At 36.9% G+C, this 18,080-nt stretch overlaps 1 protein-coding gene and 1 long non-coding RNA gene across 14 annotated transcripts in view; one reads left to right on the top strand and one right to left on the bottom strand.

Annotated features, from left to right (window-relative positions):
* The window catches only part of ABI1 (abl interactor 1), a 99,901-nt gene that overhangs the window by 5,599 nt on the left and 76,222 nt on the right, over positions 1 to 18,080 (top strand). The gene's annotated exons all lie outside the window — the stretch shown is intronic.
* Positions 9,240 to 18,080, bottom strand: part of LOC140691549 (uncharacterized) — a 30,713-nt gene continuing 21,872 nt past the window's right edge. The window contains exons 2-3 of the long non-coding RNA XR_012067266.1: positions 9,709 to 9,876; positions 9,240 to 9,342 (exon numbers count right to left, since the gene is read on the bottom strand). This is a non-coding gene — a long non-coding RNA (uncharacterized lncRNA). The remainder of the gene's footprint in view (positions 9,343 to 9,708; positions 9,877 to 18,080) is intronic.

The following is an 18,080-nucleotide window of genomic DNA, read 5'->3' as shown; positions in this document are numbered from 1 at the left end:
CTAAAAGATAAAAGGCTTATTAAATCCATTGCACAACTTTGTCCTGGGGAAAAAAGATAATGAATGTTATTATAATTTATTTATGACAAAAGGAGTAGACAGCTTTAAAATAGTTAATATATTTTAAATTTACAGCTAATTTTGTTAGTAATTCCTGCCAGAAGCTGATTGGAATATAGCTATATTGTTGCTTTATAATGGAGTTTTTAAAATGGAGCTGTAATTCACATAATATAAAACCAACCATTAAAAAATGTACAGTTCAGTGGTATTTTATATGTTCATGGTGTTATGCAACCACCAACCACTTTGAAGTCTTCTAAAACGTTTTCATCATTCCTCAGGAAAGTCCATACCTGTTAAAGTAGTAGTTCATCCCCATCCCAACCTCCCAGTATCTGGTATCCACTAGTTTGGTTTCTGTCTGTACAAATTTATCTATTCTGTATATTTCATATGAATGGGATTGTTGCAGCAAAGTGTGTTACACCTCAGTGTTACAGCTCAGTTGTGACAGCAACCTGGAACCAGGTGAGAGACCAAGCAGCATTTGGAGACCTCAGGTTTATTATGCCAGTGGGCCCAGAGAGGTTAACACTCCAAGCTCTGGACCCCGTCTGTAGGTTTACACAGCCTTTTGTAGTCTGCCAGTCTAGGCTTTGCAACATTTTGTAACATCATATGCAAATAAGGTATAACAAAAATGACTAATTAGGAACAAGCTTTGTAGAAATAGACCAATCAGGAGTGAGGGAAATGAACCAATCAGGGAGTGAGGGAAATGGACCAATTAGGAGTGAGCTCCATGCTAGTGAAGCATTACAAATGGACTAATCAGGAGTTAGCTCAGGGAACCAATAGAATCTTAGGGATAAGTTCCGCTTTCCTGGAAGTAAGCCATTTCAGAGTTTAAAAAGCGAGATAATGCCACTGGGCCAGGGAATCAGATGGTGCCAGCAGGAGAGTAGTGGCTCTGCCTGGGGGTCCTGCCGGTCTTTTTCATGGGGCTTCCCACCTCAGGATTATACAATATGTGGTCTTTTGTGTCTCTTTCACTTATGTTAAGCATAGTATTTTCAAGGTTCATTCACTTTGTAACATGTATCAGGACTGCATTCCTTTTTATGGCTGAATAATGCTCTATATTATACCACATTCTGTTTTTTCATTCATCTACTGATGGACATTTGGATTGTTTCTACCTTTTGTCTGTTGTGACTAGTACTGCTATAAATATTCATGTACAATATTGCCTATTTTCAGTTCTTTTGCATATGTGCATCTAGGAGTGGTTCATAATGGTATTTTGTTGTGAAATATGTAATTACGTAAGTTTGCATGGAGATAATTTTGAATTCCTACCATTGTACTGCAGTGTTAAAAGAGAACTCCGGGCATGAACATGTACTCAGAATTTTGGTGTGAATTGGGAGAACTTAAAACTTGGAGCCTAATTTTCCACTTTATATGTGAGCTTAATTTTCCCCTTGATTACCAAAGTAATATCAAATATGGTAATTGCACAAATTTTAAACTTCTTATAAATACAGTCTAGACAGGACAAGTCCCTTGTAATGTCACTCACATATACAGCCTTTAAAGAATATATGTAAACTTTCTACTATACAACTGGTAAACTCATATTGTTGATACTCAGAAAGTATTTCAGTCATTGTATATTTAAAAATTAGAAAAATTCTAACACTTCTGTGAGATTTTCTAATTAATAAATCAGATGTGAATTATATTCTTATTCAGAGCTTAAATATAGCATGGTATGCAAGATGTGCAGTTGGGTATTCTCAACTGCTTTTGATTGGAGCAACATTTTATTTTTTATTCTTGAAACTTAAAGGGAATAAAAAATACTATGTTAATGAAAAAGTATGTTATTGAAAAACTTTAGTTTACCTTTAAGTTAATTATTTCCTCACTTTATATTTAATTCCTATTAGCAATTTCTACACACTGTGATTAGATTGGATTTGGTAAATTTTATTTTCCATTTTCTTGTAAGGCAAGTGTGACACTTTGTGAGAACCCTTTTTATTAGGGCCATGGGGAATGAATGTCCTCTACTTAAACACCGGAGATGTGTGTAATGCATCATGTGGAAAAAGATACTTCTTAGTTCGGGTATTGGCAACCTAAGACTTACAGTAACAAACACTTATTTTAAGAAGGTGGTGTAGTGGTAAGGGTGGATTAGTGCCATTTAAACATCATGGTTACCACTCAAAAGTGAGCCCTCGATATAACCCAGCAATCCCACTACGTTTTCCATGTCAGTTTACATTATAAACTGTTTAAAATTTTCTCTTTTAAAATCTCTTTCCTTTCTCATCTTTTGTTTCATAGAGAAAATAGACCTCGTTCTATGAGATACACACTTTCTTACCACTACATTTCCGAGCCTGCTGGTGTCCTTGTCCATCCTGTTCTGCTTCTTCCTTGTCGTGGAGGAGAGGTGTCTTCCCTCCTAGCTGAGGTCAGTCCTTATCTTTGCTCTGGGTCCCATCCTCTCGTGCATTTTCAGAAGCCTTATACTTTTTATATCTTTATGCCTTCTCTCTTTACTGAATTTCTGCAGTCAGCATCGAAACATCTCCAGCCTCTCTAGCAGTGTTCAGTTCTCATCTTGCTTATTTTCTTAGCATCACTTCACACAATTGACTGGTCCCTCTTTTTTTTGAAAAGCTAATTCTTTGGCTTCTGTGAGGATGTTCTTTCCTACTTTTCCTGTTACTTTACCTTATTAAAGTGGCTTTGTATGAGCTCCTTTCTACACCTTCTACACCTACCACCTTGGACTGTTCTTAGTTATTCCCATCGGAATGATCTCTTTTCTACTGAAGTTTAGATCCATGTATCTGCTTGTTTGAGTCACGGGTACCTCACACTTGAGAGGCTGGAAACTGAACTCATCACCTTTCCCCAGCCTCTTCTACTGCTTCGCTGGAAACCTGGGCATCATTCTTGGCTTCTCTCTTATTCTTCCCTGGTAGCTCCCTCCTCAGCCACTGCTACTGCTTCATTGGTAGCAGGTCCTGCTGATTCTTCTTCTTAAATAGCTCTTCAATCTGTCTAGTCCTTCGCCACTCTACTACCCCAGCGTAAAGCTTAGACATCTCCTATAGTGTCTGACTGTCTTCCTGCTTTCAACACGTATCCCCCTCTGATTGCATCCCCGTCATCCACACTGTGGCTTGAGTGGCACTCTCAAAACAGAAATCTGGTCACGTCACTCCCCTGCATAAAAGTTCTTCCGTGAGTCCTCATATACATGCAGCCCCATGGTGGGCCTGGGGGGCCATGTGTGGGACAGCTCCTGTCTTTCTAGTCCTGCTGCATTCATCCCACTGCCCTCGTCTTACCAGTCATATTGGCATTTCAGTTTTTGACATTTCATTATTTTCTTCTTTGGCAGATGTTGTTCTCTGACTAGAAAACTTGTTCCTCTTGGTCTGAATATTACCCATGTATCAGGTCTTGTAGTTCAGGTGAAAAATTCCTGTATTTGTTGATTTTTTATTTGATCAAAATCCTGAGTACCTCTTAGGTGTCAGGTACTACCCTGGTACCACAGATACAGCAGTGAGTAGGGCAAAGTCTGTACCTTTAGGAGGTTTTCATTATTGAGAGGAGGTGACAGATAATAAACACCAAAAAAAAAAAAAAAAAGACTTTCACATAGGGAGAAGTGCTGCTTAGAAAATTAAATAGGGTGACAGGACACAGAAAACTGGGGTTGGGAAGGAGGACTTCTTTAGCTGGGGAAGTTAGGAAGTGAAGCTCTGTGGAGGTGACATTTGACTTGAGACCAGGAGGGTAGATAGGGCATATTCCATGTGAAGATCTAAGGAAAAGGCAAGTGCAGAGGCTCTGACGTGGGGAAAATCTTCCTAAGGGCAGTTAGTGAGAGGGAGACTGGTAGGGGAGAGGTCAGAGAGGTTGTCAGGGGCCAGAGCATGTAGGGCCTCGAAGGTCTTGAAAAGTGGTTGGATTTTATTCCCAGTGTAATGGGGTGATCATTAGAGTACTTGATTGATATTAAAAAAAATACCACTCAGGCTACTGAGTGGCAAACATGTTGAAGGGAAGACGAGCAGAATTAGCAGCAGGGAGGGTATTGTAGTGGTCCAGGCAGGGAATGAGAACTGCTTGTACAATGTGAGGAATTGAGGGGAGAGGTCGGATATTTATTTTTTAAGGCAAAGCTGAGCAAGACTTAACTTGTGGATTGGATATGGGATGTGAGGGAAAGGGGAATCTAAGGATGGCTCCTAACTTAGCTTGTTTTCCTCACTGTGTTAGTGGATGGTAGCACCTGGGTGAGGAAATGGAGAGGACCATTGTGGATGTCAAGTCCATGTCAGATTAGACAACGAAATAGATGGGCCAGACAGTCATCCTGGAATTTAGGAAAGAGTCAGAATTCGGAGATCAATGTTTAGGAGTCATCACACAATAGATTAGCACTGTCTAATAGACATATAATGTGGGGGGGAGGGTATAGCTCAAGTCGTAGAGTGCATGCTTAGCATGTATGAGATCCTGGGTTCAATCCCCAGTACTTCCTCTAAGAATAAATAAATAAGTAAACCTAATTACCTCCCCCACCACAAAAAAAAGTGAGCCGTATATCTAATGTAAAATGTTTGTAATAGCCACATTAAAAAAAGTATGAGGAAACAGGTTGAAATTAACTCTAATTAAACATTTTGTTTAACCCAGTGTATCCAACATATAATTATTTCAGTAGGTAATCAACATAGTTTGTTAGTGAGATATTTTACATTCTTTTTTACATACTAAGTCTTTGGAATCTGAAGTGTATTTTATACTTGGAGCACATCTTAGTTGCAACGTGGATAGTGAAAAACTGGGAGGATTAATGAGTGGGAAGTCCTGTGAAATCTAAGGATCGTTGGAATTGAGTTACTAGAGTAAGTAAACTGCAGAGATGGAAGTTGGGTGTTTAGAATGTGGTATTTTTAAAAATCTAAATTTTTGGAAATGGTGTAATTACTAATGATGACCATGGGAGTTCTTGATGGTGATGAAGAAAAAAAATGGGAGAAAAAATTGGTTCAGGAGGTCAGGTGACTGAGAGGCAAGAGTTCTGGGTGGATTATCTGAGTGAATGTTGCCATCACTGAGCATAATGATCGGAATAGTGATGTGTTAGCGAATGAGCTAAGATGCCAGAGTCCTCAGTGAAGGAGGGGAGTGATGAGGATGTTGGTAGATGGTAGTAATGAGGTTACTTCCTTAGAGACCTCACCCCTTGACCACCAGGTCAATTTATACCCTGTTAAATGCTCTCATAGAATCCTATATGTTTCCTCTGTGGCACTCAGTATATCCGTTTGACACTTGATGCTGGTCTCCAAGAAAGCAGGACCATGTTTGTGTTGTTTATTCCTATATCAACAGTGCCTGCCTGATGCCTGGCACATTAGCTCTCAAAAGTTTACATGAACCTTACAGGGAGTCTGGAAGCTTAGTTCTGGTCCTCATTCTATCATGAATTAGTTGTATTTTAACCAGTTTTTAACTCTCTTGTCTTCTATAAAACGATGAGTTTGAGCTAGATTATGTCCAAAGTTACAGTTCTGATGGCTTTTAGTAGAGTTTGTTTCTGACTTTAAGCTGTCCAGTTCTGACACTTTCCATTAGTTTGTTTCTGAGTTCTTCAATTTCCTCTTTAAAAAAAAAATCTCTGCTTTACTTATTCTCTATTTTGTTAGCAACTATGTTGAAATGTTTACTTTGTTGTAATTAAGGTATCAAGACACTGAATAAATAGGTCGTTCAGGAAATGGTTTGATTCAAATTGTTAGGAACATGATTCCTCTTAAATATTCTTAAAATCTTTCTAATAAAATCAATTTTTCAAAGTCTTGCCAAAGAGAAAAAATAAAAGTGAGATTGTGTTACATTAGAACATCTTTGTCTTTATCCTTTTACAGTATAGATCAGCAGTACTGAAACTTACGGTCTCAGGACTCCTTTATACTCTTAAACGTATGAAGGACCCCAGAGAACCTTTCATTAGGTGGGTTATATCTTTCAACACTGTATCAAAAATTAAAATAGAGAAGTTTAAAACATTTATGAATTCATTTAAAATAACATGTAATGGGTTTTAACATTAATAATGTAAATAATAGTTTTCTGAAAAATATCCAGGGTTTTCCAAAACAAAAAAAGTTTAATGAGAAGAATGGCATTGTTTTATATCACTGCAAATCTCTTTGGTGACCAGCTAGAACATAGCTAAATTCTCATATCTACGTCTGCATTCAACCTGTTGTGATATTTTATTTTGAAATCTGACTTCGTACGGTTACGTAGTTGGAAAGGGAGGAATATTTTAATAGCCTGTGCATAGAATTATGAATAATTTTCTTTGATACTGTATCAAAACTTGGCAGATAGTAGTTCTTAAAGATTGATCGCAGTGTAGACTCTGAAACCTAATCAGTGAACATTTTATGCTCCAGTGCATTAAAAATCTATGCCTGGGTCTTTTGAAAAATATTTGTTCATTTAATTAAATGGATTTTCTGAATGTTGACACATTTCATTATATGATATAAAAAAACACATTCATTAGTATCACTTCAGATTTTATCAGATGAGTCTGTAAGTATTGTAAAGCTCCCAAGCTCATGTAAATGAATGAAAGGTTTCCAATATTCTGATTTTTACTTAAAAGCTCAAATTTTAGTATTGGCACCAAATATCTCCAGTTATTTTCCTTGAAATGGTAGGCTTACTCTGTTTATTTGTAGGAAGATACCTGCCAGATATCCAGTCTGATTAACCATAGTTTGTCAGTTGTTTTTTGAAGTACCAAGTTGTTTTTAAGTCATTTTTGAAGTAGTTTATTTTGAGATTCCATGGAAAAGTGGCTTATTCAGCTTGCAAATAAATTATACAAGTGCTTTTTCCTATCGTACTTAGCAGAATTACTTTACAGATTGTTTTCATTTTCTCACACAGACTGTTTAATGGCATCTTAGGGTTAAAGAGACCCAGAAGAGAAGGCAAATGACATTATTTGTATTATGAAAATAGTTTTGACCTTGTGAACCTCCTGAAATGGTGTTAGGGACCCTCAGCGGTCTGCAGACCACACTTCGAGAAACCTTGGTGTGGATGATGGGTTTAGTAGACTTGATGCCTTCCTTTTGTGGTAATAATGGGAGTCTGAATTTTAAATATTGTATAGCGCTACGTGTAGAGGGTGAAGTGGGCATGTCTGACTGAAAACTTGTGTAATACCTCATGAAATTTAAAGTTGCTTGTGTAGGAATTCTCTTAGTACAGCGCGTATTGTGTTAATTATTTTGGATAATTTCTTATATTCTAAGTCTTATTATTGCTCTGTATATTTCACGTTTTAGCACTAATTTTGAAATAGTTCGAGGTTTCATATATGTGTTTTCTTCAAATTTCACCCATGCCAAAAGTTAAGTAATTTGTTTAAATACATTTGATTAATAGGAAATTGTTCAAATTATGATTTTTATGAAGCAGTATGTGAAGGACTAGTTTAAAAATGATTATAGTAATCATTTTTTTTCATGGGGGGAGGTAATTAGGTTTGTTTATTTAAAGAAGGTTCTGGGGATTGAACCCAGGACCTCGTGCATGCTAAGCATGTGCTGTACCACTGAGCTATACCCTCCCCCCTAGTAATCATTTATTTCTAATTCAAGTATGTTCCAAATTAGATTTGAAGAAATCTATTGATATGGTCTATGGTGCATACCTTCCTTTTCTGTACTAACGTATTTATGTCTTAAAAAAAATAAAAATAACCCAACTAAAGTAGAAAAAAAAAGACAAAGAAATGGAGGATATGCCTTTTGTTTTAGCTGCTACTCTGGCATTTTACCTCTTCTGTTATATATTTTTATGCGTCCCATGAAAAAAGCTTTGGATTAATCTATTTCTCTTTCAAACCATTTCTCTTTCAAAAAGGTTAAGAAACCTTTTTTCTTTTTCAGCTCCATGTTTTATGAAAATTAATATTCCATTAATAATGTTCAGACTTGACTTTGACTAGAGGGGAGACAAACTGTGATACGCCCATTCTTTCAGAATAATCAAAGACCCTAAAGAGAACTGCCGAATGTTTATGTATTCTCAAGTTGGGACTGTAGCAATGCCCAGTAAAATGAAATATGTGTAGTTATATGTAACTCACTTCATTGTATGACAGAACGTATGAGTTTGTCACCTATTCAGTTATTGAGCAAACTTTCACTGCCTATTAGGTGCCTAAGTGTATTTTGCGAATCCAGGTACAATCTCTGCCCTTAGGACAAGACATGATCTCTGCCTCCCTCACTAATCAAACGCATTTTATGTGGGGAACATGTTGACATGAGAGTGCATGTCAGGTGCTCTCACCTAGCCTGGTGCATCAAAGAGGTAATGTTAGAATGGAGATCTGAAGAAGTGAATGTATCTTAACCAGGAAACTTGGAGGGAAGGAAAAGCAATATCCATACTACCAGAGGAACAGGAACGTTATATGTACAGGCCCAGAGGTGAGTGAAAGCAGAGTGATTTTGAACTTCTAGACCCGAGTGCTTTAGAGTGTAGTGAGCTACATCAGGGGAAAGAGAGTGTGAGGTTGATTAGATGGGGACCTGGGTAGGTAAGGTTTTGTGGGCTGTGTTAAGGATGTTGGTCTTATTTCTGAAGCTGATGAGGAAACATTGAAAGTTTTAAGCAGTGGGATGACATTATCATTTTCACTTTTTGAAGATTACTCGTGGTTAGAGTGAAGAACAGATTGGGAAGAGGCTGGAGTATGTATGGACTGGAAGACACTCGAGATTGGGGGAAAGTTGGTCTTGAGGTGATGGTAGCAAGTGGTGGTGAATTATCTAAATTCTCTAGTGCCTGGAATCTTTGTGGTAGGCTGTGACCACTTTTCTTTTCTAGAAAGAGAAGTGTTTGAGGCTGTAGAGATGTGTTAAAAGTTATTCAACAAATAGTTATTTGATAGTCAACAAGTAGTTGTTAATTGCCTACTCAGTGAAAGACTGCTGGGTGTTGTGATGTCTATATTGTATGTAGTATAGTTATGTAAAAATCACTGAGTGATAGAAAATTACAAAGCCTTAAATTTAGGGAAGAGAAAATTGATCTTTAGTACTTATATTTAAATGAGGAAAAGAAGGAAAGAATTATTACCATATAGAAGAAAAGAATTATTACTTTTGAAAGATTTTTATTTGTGTTTGACAGTATAGTTTTGCTCATGGAAAAAAATGTCAAGCAGCAGTTTTTTAAAGGAGCTTCTAGGTAATCAGTAGATTCCTGTAAAAGATTCAAATAATACAGTTGTATTAAAAGCAGAACTTAAAATTCCCCTTCCTCCTTCTCCCCATATGCCTACTCGTCCCCCACCCCCTGCCCCAGCTGTTGTCAAGTTTGTTTCGTATCCTTCCATATTTTGCACAGGGGATGAGGAAGATTTGTTTGGCACTGGTGAAGGATGGATTCGTGAATGGACAGACTGAATGCAGAGTGACCAGTTACAGGACTGTTACATCTGTCCGGGTGTAGAGTATTTCTTGATTTGAGATGACTGCAGTTAAGATTGAAAAGGATGAAACAGGTGCAAGAAGAGTCAGGAAGGAGGTAGGGCTAGGGAAGGGAGAACTTACAGATGGCTTACTTTACCTGGAGCCACTCTCCTCCAGCATAAAGCCAGTGCGCCCACAGAAGGTAATTTGCAGTAACAGAAGTGAATCTATAGACCTTCCCTTTTTCAGCTGTGAGTACACAGTTGGTTCCAACACTATACAGCTTTTACTCCTCCACAGTTGAATTGATTGGCAGAGCAGTGGGCTGGAAATTAGGAATAAGGCTTTGACTGTTAGCTGGCTGTGTGGGCAGGAGTGGGGAGAGGGAGGAAAGAGACGAAAGGGACCCTAAGGTCTCTCTGGCTATATACTGTCGTGTCCTGAGGCCAACGTGCGAGTTTCTCCTTCTGATGTTCTGTTATAATCTTCTGTATTAAATAGATTGTTGGATTGACTAACTTAGAGTCTTTTCAGAAATACCTTCAAAATATGTGTGACTTATATGTAGATTGAAGATTATCCCTTCTATAAAGAAACTATTAGAGGGAATTTTAAGGAACAGTGCAATGTTTGGGGGTTTCAGAGAAATTTAAGCTTCTCATAGAGTAACTTTAGATGACTCATGAGTTCAAAGAATTAAGGGAAGGGGGAGATGGGAAGGCAAGAAATATAGGTAGTAGGAACAGCATGTATACCAGGGCATGTTGGAAAGAGCTACAAGTAGTTTGTTTTTGATAGAGTCAGATGCAAGGGTGGGTAGTGAAGGAGATGAGGTCTCTGTCAAAAACAGACCTGAACTGCTGTCATTAAACTGTAGACAACCAGTTCAGTGTTTCCCAGATTTGTAAACACAGAACCATATTTTAAATTTAACACTGGTAAGAGGAAATTGTGCTTTTGCTATGTCCTGGTATATATTCTGTTCTTTTGTTGTCTGGACACATTTGGCAAATCAACAGAAGCCATTCAATAAGAGGGTAAATGCAAGAGAGTTGAATTATAGGTCTGAGGAAATCACTTTTGTATCAACTAAGTGTGGCAACTTGGGGACCGCTTGCATTAGTGGATTTTTTATTAGTGCTTAATAATATCTTGTAGAATGTAGAGCCACTTACCTTTAGGTCAGTTGTGCATTTCTGACAGTCATCTGCCCCCAGCCCCACCAACAGAGAGAAAGAAAGAAAGAAAAAAGAAAGGCAGCATGGTACTGTCTATATGAAAATCCTGCCACTCTCAGGGTTTTTATTATTTTTTTTTTTTGCGTGAAGTGGTTAAGGTGGTGTAAGGTGAGAGGAATAAGTGATATATTTACATCACTGAGAAGAACTGTACTGAAACATGCCTTTTACAGTCAGGCAGAAGTCTTAGGGAAAAAGTTTACTTCCACCAAGATGTTTTAACCTTGTGGATACTATAAATCATGTAACGGATCTTGTTTCTTAATCTTTGTGGATTCATGGAGATCGGAGCCAAACTTATGGCTCCAATTTGTTATGTAGTACTCTGTGGTCTTTGTGGTCTGTGTATTAATGTCCTGTCTTTATCTTTTATATTATTGGATATCCTGATTTTTATCTTGTATATTTTCCTGTTTTATTGTACGCATTTTTGTACTGATACAGTAACAGCTAATGGCCCTACCCTAGACCAATGAAATTGTAATCTTTCTAGGGGGAGATGAAGGTCAGATTGGGGTCCAAGGCACTGGAATTTTTTTTTCTTTTTGGAATTTTTTTCTTTTTAAAGCTCACCAGATGGTGTTGATGTCCAGCTAGGGTTGGAAATCACTAATCTAGAACAGGACTGGGCAGATGTCTCACAAAGGGCTAGTTAATAATTATAGGCATTGCAGGCCATGTGATCTGTCACAACTATTCAGTTTTGCCATTGTAGTAAGTCAGCCATAGATATGTAAATGAGTAAGTATGAAGGTATTCTCATAAAACTTTGTCTGCAAAAACAGGGGTTGGGTGGTGGGGCTAAGTATTTGGCCTGAGGATCTTAGTTTGTTGGGGCCTGTTCTGCAGCCTGAGCTTAATTACTGTGGTATATTGCTGATGGACCAAAACTGTGAGCCAACGTACTGAGGTGAATGGATTTTTTTTCTTTTTCTTTTTCTCTCTCTCTTTTTTCTTCTTCTTCTCCTCCCCACCCCCCATAGAATTTTTTTTTAGAGCAATTTTAGGTTCAGAGCAAAACTGAATGGAAGGTACAGAGATTTCCTGTGTGCCCTCTGCCCCTGCACATGCACAGCCTCCCACATTATCAGCATCCCCCACCAGGAGGGTACATTTGTTACAACTGGTGAACCTGCGCTGACACATCACCCAGAGTCAATAGTTTATTGGTTTACGTGGTTTAGGGTTCACTCTTGGTGTTGTACATTCTTTGGGTTTTGACAAAAATAGAATGGCACGGATCCACCATTATAGTACAGTACACAGTAGTTTCACTGCCCTAAGAATCCTTGATGCTTCACTTATTCATCCCTCCCTCCTTCCTGACTCTTGGCAACCAGTGATCTTTGTACTGTCTCCAAAGGTTTGCTTTTTCAAAAATATCATATAGTTGGAATCATACAACATACAGCCTTTTCACATTGGCTTCTTTCTTGAAGTAATAGTCATCTAAGGTTTCTCAGTGTCCTTGCATAGCTTAATAGCTCATTTATTCTTAGCTTTGAATAATGTTCCATTGTGTGGATGTACCACAGTTTATTTGCCTGTTCACCCAATGAAGGACATCTTGGTTGCTTCCAGGTTTTGGCAATTATGAGTAAAAGGTGCCATAATCATTCGTGTGCGGTTTTTGTATATATGTAAGTTTTCGCCTTTAAAGTGGCAGTACCATTTTGCATTTCTACCATCAGTGAATGAAAGTTCTAGTTGCTCTATATCCTCACCAGCATTTGGTATTGTCAGTGTTCTGGATTTCGGCCATTCTAATAGGTGTGTAGTGATACCTGGTTTTAATTTGCATTTTCCTGATGACCTGATGTGGAACATCTTTTCATATGCTTATTGGCTGTCTGTCTCTTATTTAATGAGATGTCTGTAAGGTCTTTGGCCCATTTTAAAACTGGACTGTTTGTTTTCTTTTTGTTCTGTATAAGAGTTCTTTGTATGTTTTGAATAACAGTTCTTTATCAGGCATGTTTTGCAAATACTCTCTTCCAGTCTATGTCTTGTCTTTTCATTCTCTTGACAGTGTCTTTTGCAGTGCAGAAAATGTAATTTTAATGAAGTCCAGCTTATCAATTCTTTCTTTCATGGATTATGCCTTTGGTTGTATCTAAAAAGTCACCACCCGACCCAAAGTCATCTAGATTTTCTCCTGTTCTCTACTGAGAGTCTTATAGTTTTTGCATGTTAGGTAGGTCTGTAATCTGTTTTAAGATAATTGTTGTGATGGATATAAAATCTGTGTTTAGATTCTTTTTTTTGCACATGTATGTCTAGTTGTTCCAGCACCATTTGTTGAAAATACTTCCCTTGCTCCATTTTATTGCCTTTACTCCCTTGTCGAAGATCAATCAACTATTTCTGTGGGCCTGTTTCTGGCCTTTCTGTTCTGTTCCATTGTTCTATTTGTCTGTTCTTTTGCCAATATCATACTTTCTTGATCACTGTAGCTTTGTAGTAAGTCTCTAAGTTGTGTAATGTCAGTACTCCAACTATGGTCTCAAAGTTGTATTCAGCATTGTGTTGGCTCTTCTTGGTCTTTTGCCTCTCCATATAAACTTTATTTATTAAAAATTTCCATCCTTATTGATAACACAGTTGACATGCAACATTGTGTAAATTTAAGGTATACAACATGATGATTTGATACAGCTGTAATCGCTGTTACCAAGCGTTTACCACAATAGATTTAGTTAATACCGCCATCACCTCTCATAGTTACCATTTTGTTTTGTGTTGAAAGCAACTTTCAAGAATGTAATACAAAATTGTTAATTATGATCAACCAAACTGTACATTAGATCCCCAGAACTTATTCATCTTATAACTGGAAGTTTGTACCTTTCACCAACATCTTCCCATTCTGCATCACCCTTGGCAACTACCATTCTAGTCTTTATCTCTGTGAGTTCAACTTTTCAAGATTCCACATATAAGTGATATCATGCAGCATTTATCTTTCTCTGACTTACTTCGCTTATCATAATGCCCTCAAGGTCCATCCATGTTGTTGCATACAGCAGGATTTGCTCTTTCTGGTGGCTGAGAAATATTCCTCTGTGTATGTGTGTGTTTGTACATTTTTATCCATTCATTCGTAGATGAACGCTTAAGTTTGTTTCTGTGTCTTAGCTATTATGAATAATGCAGTGAATGAACATGAGAATGCAGTTATCTCTTTGAGATTCTGATTTCATTTCCTTTGGACATATACCCACAAATGGGATTTCTGGGTCATATGGTCTTAAAACTTTTGGAAAGCCTCCATACTGTTTTCCATGGTGGGTATATCAATTTATATGCCACCAATAGGACACAAGAGTTCTCTTTTCTCCACCTCCTTGCCAGTGCTTGCTATTTCGTGTCCTTTTTATTATAGCCATTCTAATATGTGTGAGGTGTGGTTTTGATTTGCATTTTCTTGATAATTAGTGATACTGAGTTTCTTCCTGTACCATTTGTGTATCTTCTTTGGAAAAATGTTCAGGTTCTCTGCCCATTTTTAAATTAAAAAGACTTTTTTTTTGTTTTACTATTAAGTTGTGTGAGTTCCTTAAATATTTTGAATATTAAGCCCTTACCCAATAGATGGTTTGCAAATATTTTCTCCCATTTTGTAGGTTTCCTTTTCATTTTGTTGTTGGTTTCTTTTGCTGTGCTGTAGCTTTTTAGTTTGATGTGATCCCACCTGTTTAGTTTTGCTTTTGTTGCATGTGCTTTTGGTATTGTATCCAAAAAGTCATTGTCAAATTGATGTTAGCCTTTTTTCTGTGTTCTTCTGGGAGTTTTATCATTTCATGTCTTAATGTTTAATCCTTTTCTGAGTTAATTTTTGTGAGTGGTGTAAGATAGGGGTTCATTTTCATTCTTTTGCATGTGAATATTCAGTTTTCTAAACACCATTTTTTGAAAAGATGATCTTTTCCCTATTAGGTATTCTTGGCTGTATATGTGAGAGTTTATTTCTGGGCTCTTAGTACTGTTACTGGTCTGTGTATCTGTTTTTATATTGGTACCATACATTTTTGATTAGTATAGTTTTGTAATATAGTTTAAAATCAGCAGATGTGATGCCTCCACCTTTGTTCTTCTTTCTCAGGATTGCTTTTGCTATTTTGAATATATTGTAGTTCCAGTACAAAACTTCGGATTTTTTTTTTCTGTCTTTGAAGTATGCTGTTGGAATTCTGATGGGGATTACAGTGAATCTATAGATGACTTTGGGTAGTGTGGACATTTTAACAATACTCATTTTTTGGATCCATGAACATGGTACATCTTTTCATTCATTTGTGTCTTCATTTTCTTTTCTCAAAGTCTTACAGTTTTCACAGTACAGATCTTTTACCTCTTGGGTTAAGTTTACTCCTGTGTATTTTTATTATTTTTGATGTTATTGTTTGTATTGCAACAATTCCAACCAGTACAAAAAATTGTATTGTTTTTGATGTTTTATATGCTATTAATGGGATTTTTTAAAAACTTCTGTTTCAGATATATTATTATTAGTATATAGAAAGGCAGCTGATTTCTGTGTGCTGATTTTATATCCTGCAGATTTACTGAGTTCTTGTATTCTGGCATTTTTTTTTTTTTTGGTGGAATCATTAGAATTTTGTATGTAGGTCATATCATTTATAGAGACTATTTTAGTGCTTCCTTTCTAATTTGGATGCCTTTTATTTCTTTTCTTTGCCTAATTGCTCTTGCTAGGACTTCCAGTACTGTACAGAATAGGGACAGTGGGAATGAGCACCCTTGTCTTCCTTCTATACCCAGTCTGTTGAGAGTTTTTATCACGGAAGGTTGTTGAATTCTGTCAAATGCTTTTTCTGCACCTAATGAGATGATCATATGATTTTTATCTTTGTTGATGTGCATCACACTTACTGCATATGTTATTTGCTTATGTTGAACTATTCTTGCATCCTAGGGGTAAATCCTGCTTGATCATGGTGAATTAATGTGCTGATGAATTCAGTTTTCTAATATTTGTTGAGGAATTTTGCATATATGTTAGGGATATGGGTGTAATTTTCTTGTAGTGTTCTTACCTGGTTTTGGTATCAGGATAATACTGGCCTTGTAAAATGAATTTGGAAATGTTTCCTCTTCAGTTTTTTTGAAAGAGTATGAAAAGATTGGTTTTAATTCCTTTTTGAATGTTTAGTAGAATTTACTGGAAAAACCACCTGGTAATGGGTTTTTCTGTTTGGAAATTTTTAATTATTGATTCAGTCTCCTTGTCATTGGTCTGTTCAGATTTTCTAGTTTGTCTTGGTAGGTTGCATGTTTCTAGGAATTTATCCAGTCTAGGTTATCCAATTTGTTGATGTATGGTTGTTTATTGGAGTCTCTTATGATTTTTTTTTAATGTTTCTGTGATAGGAGTTGTATGTCTCTGCTTTGATTTCTGACTTTATTTATTCATGCCTTGTTTCCTTTGTCTCACTAAAGATTTGTCCATTTATCTCTTTGAAAAGCCAGATCTTTGTGTCATTGATCTTTCCTGTTTTTCTGGTCTCTATTTCATTTATTTCTACTCTGATTTTTACTTCCTTCCTGCTAACTTTGGGCTTAGTTTTTTCTTGTTTTTCTTGTTTCTTGAGGTGTAAAATTAGATTGCTTATCTGGGTTTTTTTTTTTTTAGACTTTTAATGCTATAAACTTCCTTCTTAACTCTTTTTGCTGCATGCAATAAGTTTTGGTAAGTTTTGTTCCCCTTTTCTTCTGTTTCAAGGTATTTTTTGATTTCCTTTTTGATTTCTTTTCTGACCCATTGGTTGTTTAGGTGTATGTTGCTTAATTTCTACATATTTATGGATTTTCCAGTTTTTTGTCTGTTGGTATCTAGTTTCATACCATTGTCGTCAGAAAAGATACTTGATATGATTTCAGTTTTCTTAATTTTGCTACAACTTGTTTTGTGACATAACATAGAATCAGTTCTGGAGAATGATCTGTATGTGTTTGAGAGGAACGTGTATTCTGCTGCTGTTGGATAGAATATACTTACCTTCACCAGTGTGTTGAATATTTTCACGTTACTAATTAGCATCATTTCATGTTGAAGAACTCCTTTCAGCATTTCTTGTAAGACATGTAGTGGTGATGAACTCCCTCAGCTTTTGTTTGTCTGGAAAAGTCTTTATATTTCATTCATTTCTGAGGGACAGCTTTGCTGGATAAAGTAATCATGGCTGGCAGCTTTTCTTTTAGCGCTTGGAATGTATTATCCTGTTCTCTCCTGGCCTGTAAGGTTTTTGCTGAGAAATCTGAGAGATGGGGATTCCCTCATAGGTGATAAGCTTCTTTCCTCTTGCTAATTTTAAGATCCTTTCTTCCTCTTTGATTGTTAACAGTTTCATTATAATGTGACTTGGAGAAGGTATGATTTTAATTTGTTTGGAGTCGTGTGAGCTTCATGAACTTGGGTGTCCAAATCTCTTCCCCGATTTGGGACGTTCTCTGCTATTATTTCTTTAAACTTTTTGCCACCCTTCCCCTTACTTCTCCTTGTGGGACTCCAGTAATTCACAGATTTTTTTTTTTTATCATATCCCAAAAATCACAGAGGCTTTTTTCATTCTTTTTTTCACCCGTGATTGGATAACTTCAAAGTTCCTGTCTCCTGCTTCATGGGTTGTTTCTTTTGGTTGATCCATGCTGTTGATGGTCTCTGTTGCATTTTAAAATTTCACTTATAGTATTCTTTAGCTCCGGAATTTGTTTGTTTCTTTATTATGATTTCTATCTCTTAGTTAAACTTCTCATTTTGTTCATGTATTAGTTTTACTTCATTAAATTATCTTTCTGTTTTTGTGTAGCTCATTGAGTTTCCTTGAAACGTCTATTTTGAATTGTTTATTGGATATATCACAGAACTCATTGTCTTTGGGATTGATTACTGGAAAATTATTGTGAGCTTTTGATGGTGTCATTTTCCCTTGAATTTTTATATTCTTTGAATTCTTGTGTTGCTGTCTTCACATTTGAAGTAGCAGTCACCTCCAGTCTTTACTAATTAACTTCAGGAGAGAGAGATCTTCTTTCAGATCTGCTAGGGGTTTTGAGGCTTTGACAGGTCTTCTGTGGATATGCCTGCTTCACATTTCTTGTGACAGAATTCTTAAGCTTGTTTGCCTTCTCTTGATCCTGCGAAGCACCAGGCTGGGTGCTGACAGCCTCTTTTTTTTTCTCCCCCCAGGGGTGGTGCTTATGGCTCCAGTTTGTGACCTCTCCCAGGCCTGCAGGTCCAGGCTGGCTTTCTGTGTGTGCTCACTAGCCT

Source organism: Vicugna pacos, chromosome 35, assembly GCF_048564905.1.
Source record: "Vicugna pacos chromosome 35, VicPac4, whole genome shotgun sequence".
Lineage (NCBI taxonomy): Eukaryota > Metazoa > Chordata > Mammalia > Artiodactyla > Camelidae > Vicugna > Vicugna pacos.
The sequence above is the reverse complement of the archived record's forward strand: the minus strand, read 5'-3'. Positions and strand labels throughout refer to the sequence as shown.